The sequence below is a fragment of the Brachyistius frenatus genome, unplaced genomic scaffold, assembly GCF_029030835.1.
Source record: "Brachyistius frenatus isolate BFR_SWC_R1_liver_20210118 unplaced genomic scaffold, ASM2903083v1 Contig_28, whole genome shotgun sequence".
In the NCBI taxonomy this organism is placed as follows: domain Eukaryota; kingdom Metazoa; phylum Chordata; class Actinopteri; family Embiotocidae; genus Brachyistius; species Brachyistius frenatus.
Window position 1 is genome coordinate 3,339,374 of NW_027210627.1, and position 9,232 is coordinate 3,348,605.

Genomic DNA, 9,232 nt, shown 5'->3' on the forward strand with positions numbered 1-9,232 from the left:
CAGTCTCCCTGTTTAACTACGTTTGATTTAAGAGTGCTGCTCACGTAACATAAAGGTCACAATGAACCTGCTAAACGACAGAAGACACCAAATAAATATGTTTCCATAATCAGTGTTACTTTGGAGGATGTCGGGTTCCAAAATAAGTTTTACTCTGTGTGTTTGTTTTTTCGATGTGATAACATCAAGGAAAGAATTTATTCTCGGTGGACAGAAAATAGAGTGGATTTCACCTGACGGATAGTAGCGCGTTTTACCACCAGGTGGCAGTATAATGTAGAGGCCTAAAGTCTTACGTGGTGACTTTTCACAGTGAAATCCAATTTTTCACAATGATTAGGAGATTCCTTTGATTTAATATGTCGTCATTTATCTAAACTATGTTTAGGGCACGAGCACAGGTAACATACAGCATGAGATTACATATGTCACATAAACAACGCACACTATAATGATAAGAATAATATAAATACATACCGTATGTGTTTACACATATTATCATGCAGGAATTTGACCTCTGCGTAACCCATCTGTGAGCAATGAACACACACATTGAGCAGTGGGCAGCTGCTGGTCCAAGGAATTGAACTGGTCACTGGTCTCAAGGCCTGCCTCCTGCCTTTACCTCCAGGTCACAGCTGCACTAGCAAGATTATCATCCTTTTATTGTATGCAGTATAATTAGTTGATCTGACCAGTGTATTTCCTGAATAAATCTTGCATGTGGTCTGAGGATGCATCTCTTGTGTCTCTTTTTAAATCCCCCCCTGACAGCGGCAAAACAAAAAAATACAACGGCAAAAAAAGATGTAAATAAACTCAGACCTCGACAGAATGGGACCGTGCTGCACTGCCACAAATAGCCCAGATGCAGTTTTCTGCTGCCGAAGCTTGGATTAATGAGCTGTATTTAATTGTTAAGGCTCCACTGTGGTGTCTCCACCTTTGAAAGAAAAAGATGTGGAAGGGTAAAGACATAAAGCAGCAGGGGTCAATGTTATGCGAGCTTGTTTTATTGTCGACATACACTCTAATATCTATTACACTTAATAATATGCACCCAGATTACCCATTTCTTTTGCATTTCTTTGAATTCAGAGGAAAGCTGGAAACAGGGACATTTTAAATGGGTCAGTAAGTTTCATTCCTCAATATTTTTTAGATTGAAAGAACTGATCGCTGAGAAATGATTAAATTATTCACACTTTCGTTGCATTTTTCTCTCCTTTTTCCACAGTCAGACATCTGAAGCAATTGTATGTATGATGTTTTTCAGTTTTCAGTCTTTCACATGGACCCAAGATGGTTCATCAAGAACCAGATTTTGCTAATATTTCCCTCCACTTCTTTTCTCAAGAAATAGGTTTCATAGGCTTACACTTTCAGCTTCATTAGAAATGGGTTTTCCTACTGAGACTTTCCTATATCCTGGACCTGACAATTCCCTCTCCGGATCGTTGCAGTGCTGTTTTAATGCTTTGTGAGAGAGATTCCGCTTTCAAAATTCTCTGCAGCACCTAAAAAAAAAACCTGTCATATTTCTTTAGGACTATAAAGTATCTCCAGCATTATTGGGAGAAATATTTGTTTTAAGTTGGAAAAAAAAATGAGCTGAAAAGTATCTAAATTTACAGATCCTCATAACAATAAGCTTGCTAAATGATGCTTAATGGTAGTTACATACAGTAGCCTATTATACTCCATGAACATGCACAAGTAAAGTAATGGTGAAAATCTGAATCGTTTATGTAAGAAAATGTACACACATATTCATACCCAAGATATATTGGGTATTCTCAAGGTTACAGCAAGCTTGCCAGTCTAATTTTTCTATAGAATATTACTTACTTCTGCGTTTTGTAGTCCTCAACTTGGACAAATGACCCAAGGGGACGCTGTGTGGGACGTCAGCTTCAAATTACAGGGAGCATATCTTTAGAGGCTCGCATTCTGAAAGAAAGTGTGACATGGTCTATTATAACCAGTCTGCACATGTATATTTAAGTACAAGTTAAGAAACTGTCAATGTGAAATCTAATCGAAGTGAGTTGATAAACTATAAATGTAAAATCCACACTTGCATCCTTTTCCTTCATCACGAGGTTTCTCCTGCTCTGTGAGGGAAAGGGATTCTTATCACTATGACCTCCGGCACGTTTGATCGCCATAGGCAACCCCGTGACGAAGATGGAACCCGCCAGGTGATGGGGCGATTACTTCTAAATGCAACGTCTGTTATGACTACAGAGGGAGCGAGTCTCTGGTGTAACAAGACGAACCAGGATTCAAGGATTTTCCCATGAGTACAAATAACTGAATCAACAAGTGTCTACATTCATCTATAGTGGTTGCTATGGCAATTAGCACTGAAGTTTGTAAAGAAAGTCTGCATAATATTTAAGCCCTCTTTTCTTTAAACAAAGCAAATGCTGTGTGAAGCTTCTACTGTGAGGTTTCACAACATTATAGGACATTATTTCTGGAACAGTGTCTTAGATCTTCATTATAAGCTGGGCAAGAGACAAAAGGTGGAAAGACATCTTAGTCTGGCCCTGACACAGAGAAGAGAGAGACAAAAAAAAAAGACAGCTGGATATTTGCAAATTTAAAGCAAATTAGTTTGCTCAGAGAGCTTGTCCAGCCTGTTGCAAAAATAGAAGTGGGAAAATACATATTTGGGTAATTAGAGGCACGAGACAAATATATGCAAAAGGATGAGCTCATGTTTCTACTGAAAAGAACTGACTGAGCAGTGTGTAGACATCCAGCGGCGCAGTTGCAGATTGCAACCAGCTGAAGACTCCTCACCTCACCTCACCCTCTCCTTCCAAGCGTGTATCTACAGTGGCCACGAAACCCTATCTTGATCTCAGTCAAAAAGTTCAGAGACGGGTTCTGTTGCACACAAACAGAGTGCAGCACAGCGATGTGCACAGAGCAGGAGGAAGCAACAACTTCCTCCGTGAGTAAGGACTCCCAAGTTATTTGGGTTTTTGTGCGCAGTGGTCCTTGTGCATTTGAGATTTCAGCCTCGAACCTGAAACTTGAGCAGAGAGCGCCCATCCCATTCTGTGTCGTACTCAAGAAATCAGCAACGAGGACCCTCGAAATGCTTCAGAAAGGCTACAGCGATGAAGCAACCAACTTGGTGAAGTGTAATGAAGGTCATTCGTGTTTCAAGAAGGGCAGAATGTCGCTGTCCAAGACGGAAGAAGGTGCGTCAGGTTCAGGATCAACCAGGTGGGTTTGCTTCGGCAGTGGAAGGGTTGTACAGCGTAAATTCGTCCTCCAGGGTCAAACCGTCAACACAGAGGGAGGGAAAACACTCGCCACAACCAACCTAAACTGTGGCGCGATGGCAATCTGGTTCTCCGACATGACAAACGCCCCTCTCAGCACGTAAAAAAAAAAAAAAAAAAAGTTTCTCACCAGAACTGACATAATCGTCGCTCCCCTACTTGCACAATTTGGATTCCTGCAAATTCTTTCTGCTCCCCAAAAATCGGACACAATTTTTGATGTACGCTCTGCTCAAATTTCAGGACAATGGTGAAATTGCAAATGCACACATGCCATTGGTTACAAAAACTTGTGTAACTCAGGCGCTGATGTTGATCAAGAGACATAACTTGGAATTCTTACTCACGAAATGTATTGCTTCCTCCCGCTCCACGTGCTTTAAGCTGCTGTGCTCCTTCGTGCGCAACAGGAGCAATCGCAGAACTTTTTCATAGCAAATAAGCAATTTTTTCATGATGTCTAACCATTAAATTTAAGAAGTGGTCACCCACAGTAACTACATTGTTTCTCGCCTAAGTATCATATTTAATACTGTTATTTAAGCCCTAAATTTATTTGAGCTTGATCGGACAACCCCAATTGGAGACCTCACATCAATTTAGCTCTAAGAAAAGTTGAAACACCCGCTACCTCCGACTCACTTGTGCCTGTGATAACGAGAGGTCATGCCCACAATTCCCACAAGGAATTATGGGATTCAGATCCTCGTTAACATATGCAGCAATTTGTAAAGTTGACTGTATCATTAGTGCTAAAAGAAGTCACACCCGAGCAGACGGAACAAGACAAAACCTCTTGAATTTGCAGAAATATTGTTATGCTGTCAAGCACGCACACGGACACACACTCAGGTCGAAGGATCTTCGGTCTGACTTTGGCAGTGACAAGGGCACCGGGCTATTAGTCCTCGTTTGCACACTGTTTGGACAATTTAGCTATTCAAATAGAGCCCGCTTACTGGAAAACAGCTCCTTAATGAAGCGATGGCCGGGTAATATGCCATAAAGCTATTCTTTTATTCTGTCCCACACACTCATAAATACACACCGCCTGTACTGCCGCAGCATATGCAAAACACATACTTAAACACATAGTTTTACACACACACACACACACACACACACGCACACACACACACACACACACACACACACACACACACACACACACACACACACACACACACACACACACACACACACACACACACACACACACACACACACACACACACACACACACACACACACACAAGGCCAAAATTGTATTATAATGTGATCTGGAGGAAACGGTGCCAATTTTGCCACGTAAGTCAAAAAGGTCAAATTGCAAATGTCAGCTTTTTCTGCTTCCTTTTAATTATTCTGTCAGGTTCAAAGAGTCTTCATGAGAAAGGAGCGGCTCTGACAAAGGAAGGCCTGAGCTCAAAGATAAGCTCAATCTGCGTCTCCTCTTGACACTTTCTTCTCTATACTTAGCCTATCTGCACTCCTCTCACACACAGCGACACTTAGCATTACCTCAGAGTAAATTACAATGTACAACGCCAAAGAGACGGTTTCGCAATTACCAGTGGACTGTGGATGTTGAGTCAATTAATTTACTCTTCGGGGTGTCTTCTTGTTATCCGATTTTGAAAAGTCAGCTGATAAAGAGTTCAGAATTGATTCTGATCACATGGTGGTACCAACTTATCGATCCAGTCTTATACATATAACTGCAGGTGGCAGGTTATCCTCAGCTTTTCTGAGCTAAACGAAGATATTGGCCTGCAAAAACCTTTTCTTATATATATTTAATTTTAATTAATTTGGCAGGTGTGAAGCAAGGGGCAACCAACAGTGATGTCACCAACTGGATGGTGAACTGGTGATATGAAACGTCGACTTCGGACATTGGCCGTCACCACCTTGCTAGTTTGGAGCGGTTTGGAGCCACAAGTGACCAAATTTTTGGACGAGCCGGTGGATCTGACTCCATCCGAATGGAAAAATACATATTCTCCACGCAGTATCCCATTTTATTAAGTATTCTTTGAGTTTTTTTTTTTTTTTTTAGTAACAAACTATCAGACAAGAGGTGGGAAAACCAACCAGTCCACAGCTTTCTACTGTAAGTTCTCCACCATTGTACCTGTCATGGTCTTTTGGCAATACAGTACACAGAGAACAGCATACTATTTTCTTTTTTTTTTAACACTTAACTGTTTGCCAGCTCAATCCAGGCGTATTTCCTCCCTAGTTTGTCAGTTAAGCCTGAAGACTTGCGTTCTACAGACTACTTAAGTCTTCATTGTCAGCTCATATTATGAAACGTCTCTGCTCAATACACACAATCGATTTCATTTCTCTGTTATAAACACACTTCTATCGCGGGACTCGCTTCACTTGTCTGTTTGTTTAGGATTCAGTGACAGTGAGTTGGTGATATCATTGTATAAAACTCTCACATACACACACACACACACACACACACACACACACACACACACACACACACACACACACACACACACACACACACACACACACACACACACACACACACACACACACACACACACACACACACACACACACACACACACAAGAAGACACAAGGTCACAGATGCAGTCTAACCAGTGAATAACAGGAGGCTGGAGCCGGCTGAGGTGGAGACTGGTCTTGCCATGGGATTCGCCACATACATCAACTCTGTTGAGCAGAAAATTGAAATGGAAATGTGGGCCTTGGAAGAGTGTGCCTCCCATTTACCCCTGGACCAGAGCTAATGATTTGTCATTTCTCTCAGGGGCACGAGCGGCTGCCCTCTCTCTCACACTCGTACTGCACCAGAGGGCTGAGCAGCCTCACCGTCCTCTACTGTATGGAGTCATGTTTCATTCATGTGTTCTTCCTTTTTAACTGGAGCACAAGAGCACTGCTTACACTGACGCTATAGTTCGGGGTCCAAGCACCAACGGTGGTGGAACCCTATTGTTTTTGCTCAGATTTGTATTATTATTATTATTAAACAGAATATAAAATTTGATGCAAATCGGCCAAACGGTGAAGCTCTGGTAGCCCATTTTGTTCAAATGTTTGAAACACTACATTTCCCCGAATCCTAGGAATTACTTCCTGGATTTTAATAAAGACACAAATAGTGACTATAGTGAGGCCCAAACCGTACACGGTGCAAATCTGAAATTATGATATTAGATAGTGAGCCCTGAAAGTTCTCTCCTTACAAGAAATGACACAAATCAACGATTCGGGGAAAAAACCCTTCACCAACCTAAACCACTTGGCATTTAAGTAAATTAACGTTTGAAATTATAAAATGGGCTGCAAAATAAAAAAAATATGATGGGTGCATGTTCTGTAAAGGTATCGCCCGCTGCTGTAAGAAAAATTATAGTAAAAATACGACTTTAATGTTGAACCTTGGAGATTAAACTAAACTGAGTTTTGCTCACGATCCAGTTTCACTTCTGTTCTTTCATGAACGTAAAACACCAGCCGTGGATGAAGCTGTATTTTAAGCTCAGACCTCTTCCGAAGAGAGCTGAGGCGGAGAAGGAAATGGCGCAAATGAAGGTAGATTTCACAAAACTCAAGGATGATCTGGCCAAACCTGAAACTGGCAGAGGGAGCTCAAGGAGAAAATGGTCTCCATTGTGAAAGAGAAGGAACGATCTCCTTCTTCAAGCAGTTAAGTTAAACCAAGAGTCGGGTGGTCTACACAGTTGCTATGACATCGTTAATGATGTGGTTTTTTTTTAGCTCTAATATTTGTGCACAAACTGGATACCGGGACACCGACAACCTGCTGGGTTGCAGGAGAGATGCAAAGGACTCATCTAAAGTAAGATCCAGCTGGAAGCAAAGACGAAGGAGGTGACGGAGCGATTTGAAGATGAGGAGGAAGTTAACGCGTAGCTGACCGCCGGGAAGAGGAAGCTCGAGGACGAGTGCTCTGATCCGAAGAGGGACATCGACGCCAAAAGTGGAGAAGGAGAAACACGCAGTAGAAAACAAGGTGAGGCTGTGTGCCAGTGCAGAGGAAGACAACGTTAACAATTACTATTAAACATTAACAAAGCCCAAAACCAAACTAGAGCAGCAGGTGGATGAGGTGAGTCACAATCTCCTCCTCCGATCTCATCGCTGAGTTTCATAAAGATGCTATACTCATACCATGTGTGTTTCAGAACCGGAATACAACGTTTGATGCAAATCAGCCACACGGTGGCGCCTCAGCGAAGCTGTAAATACACGTGTTTTTTTATTGCACCAAAATTCATGTTAATACATGTATAAATAAATGTGCCATTACCAATGTGAACCAGGAGGGTGCGCTGTCGTAAATCCCACTGGAAGATGCTCCCTTTTTTCCCCCCCACTGCGTTTGGTGAAGTTTCAAAAGGCACCAGGACGCTTCCCTCCGGTGGGTGTAGCTTCAGGTCCGATTTACGCGACGGGTCGATGCGGCTTCTGGCGAGGGTGCTTGGACCGCCTTCACAATTGCTCGCAATTCTACTTTGACGTTATAGTCGTCTAATTCCAGTAAAATACGTGAATACGTTCAACGTGAATTAAATGTACACTTAGCGTCAGTGCTACTGGGGAAGTCTTGTTTTTATTTTTCTGAAACGTGGCTGCTTACCGGCAAGCGGAAACTGTGTGAAAATGTTGTACTTGTATTCTGATAGATGTGACGCTATTAATGTTTATGTAAACAGCAGGATGCTACTTAAGACGCAGCAGATGGCTTTTGAATTATTAAAGAACCAGAGAGTTTCGCACTTGTTTTGGTCTGGGGTGCATTTACCTGTCATGAGTGTTTGAATCTAATTGAGCCTTCATCATGTCGGCGGCGTTAGGGGTGGGGGGGGGGATTTATTATTGATCTGTTGGCTGCATCTTCTGGGACACTGAACAGACACACAGAAGCTCACGCCACATTAGGAAAGTATGATTTATTGACTGGAGGCTCTTTTCTCAGATCTCAAATGTTTTGACTGAATTTGAGGGTTAGTGTTCAATGCGGTTTACAGCGATGCGTTTAAAAATGTAAAAGGTTACAGATGACTAGTTACCCTGTTAAAGATGCAATTAGTAATGTAACTATTTTAGCTACCTTATCAAAGTATTATAACTCATTACATTTGATTATTTTTTTTCCATTTCTTTTCTAACAAATGTTTGTACTGTAACTGGGCCAACGAAGCTGAAAAATAAATGTAAACCAGTCAGTGCAAACACACTCGGATCGCTGTCAAACTTTAATCTAAAATTCTTCAGTAAAACTCGGGAGTTCAGATTGGAAAGTTTGGATGTTAAAGCTAAACCGCCAAAAACAAATCACCAGTATTTAGACTGCAGTGATGGAAGAAATATGCTCCCGTAACTCCAAACCAAGTTTACACTCAGGCACTTTTCTCAGCGCCGTCACACGACAGTCGGCTCGGCAAAGGGAAAAGTGCGGCTGATTTGCTTCGCTCTTCACCTCCGGTTCGTATGCGACTGCTTAAAAGCGGTCGACGCCTCACGGGTTCTTCACTAAGTGCGCACGGACTACACTTAATAAACGCGAGCAACAGACGTTCGGCAGTTTGATCAGAGCGTCTCGGAACGAACCCGTCAGCGTCCAAACCGCGGTGATCCTGTAACGAGTCCTTCATTTCACAGACACACAGGACAAAACGACAGTCAGAAACGTGAGAAGAAAGAATCCCAACCATGTGCAAAAGTAAACTAAGAACTCTTTTATTATTTTTTGTTCATTTTATATATCTATCTTTAGCTGTTAACTTTTTTTTTTTTTTTTTTTTCTACACGAGTCCTTTAAAAGTTTGTCATCATGCTAGGTGCAGCTTCAGTGTTGGTAGTTTACATGCAAGGTTGTGTTTTTTTGTTGTTGTTGGTTTTTTTTTGTTGTTTTTTTTTT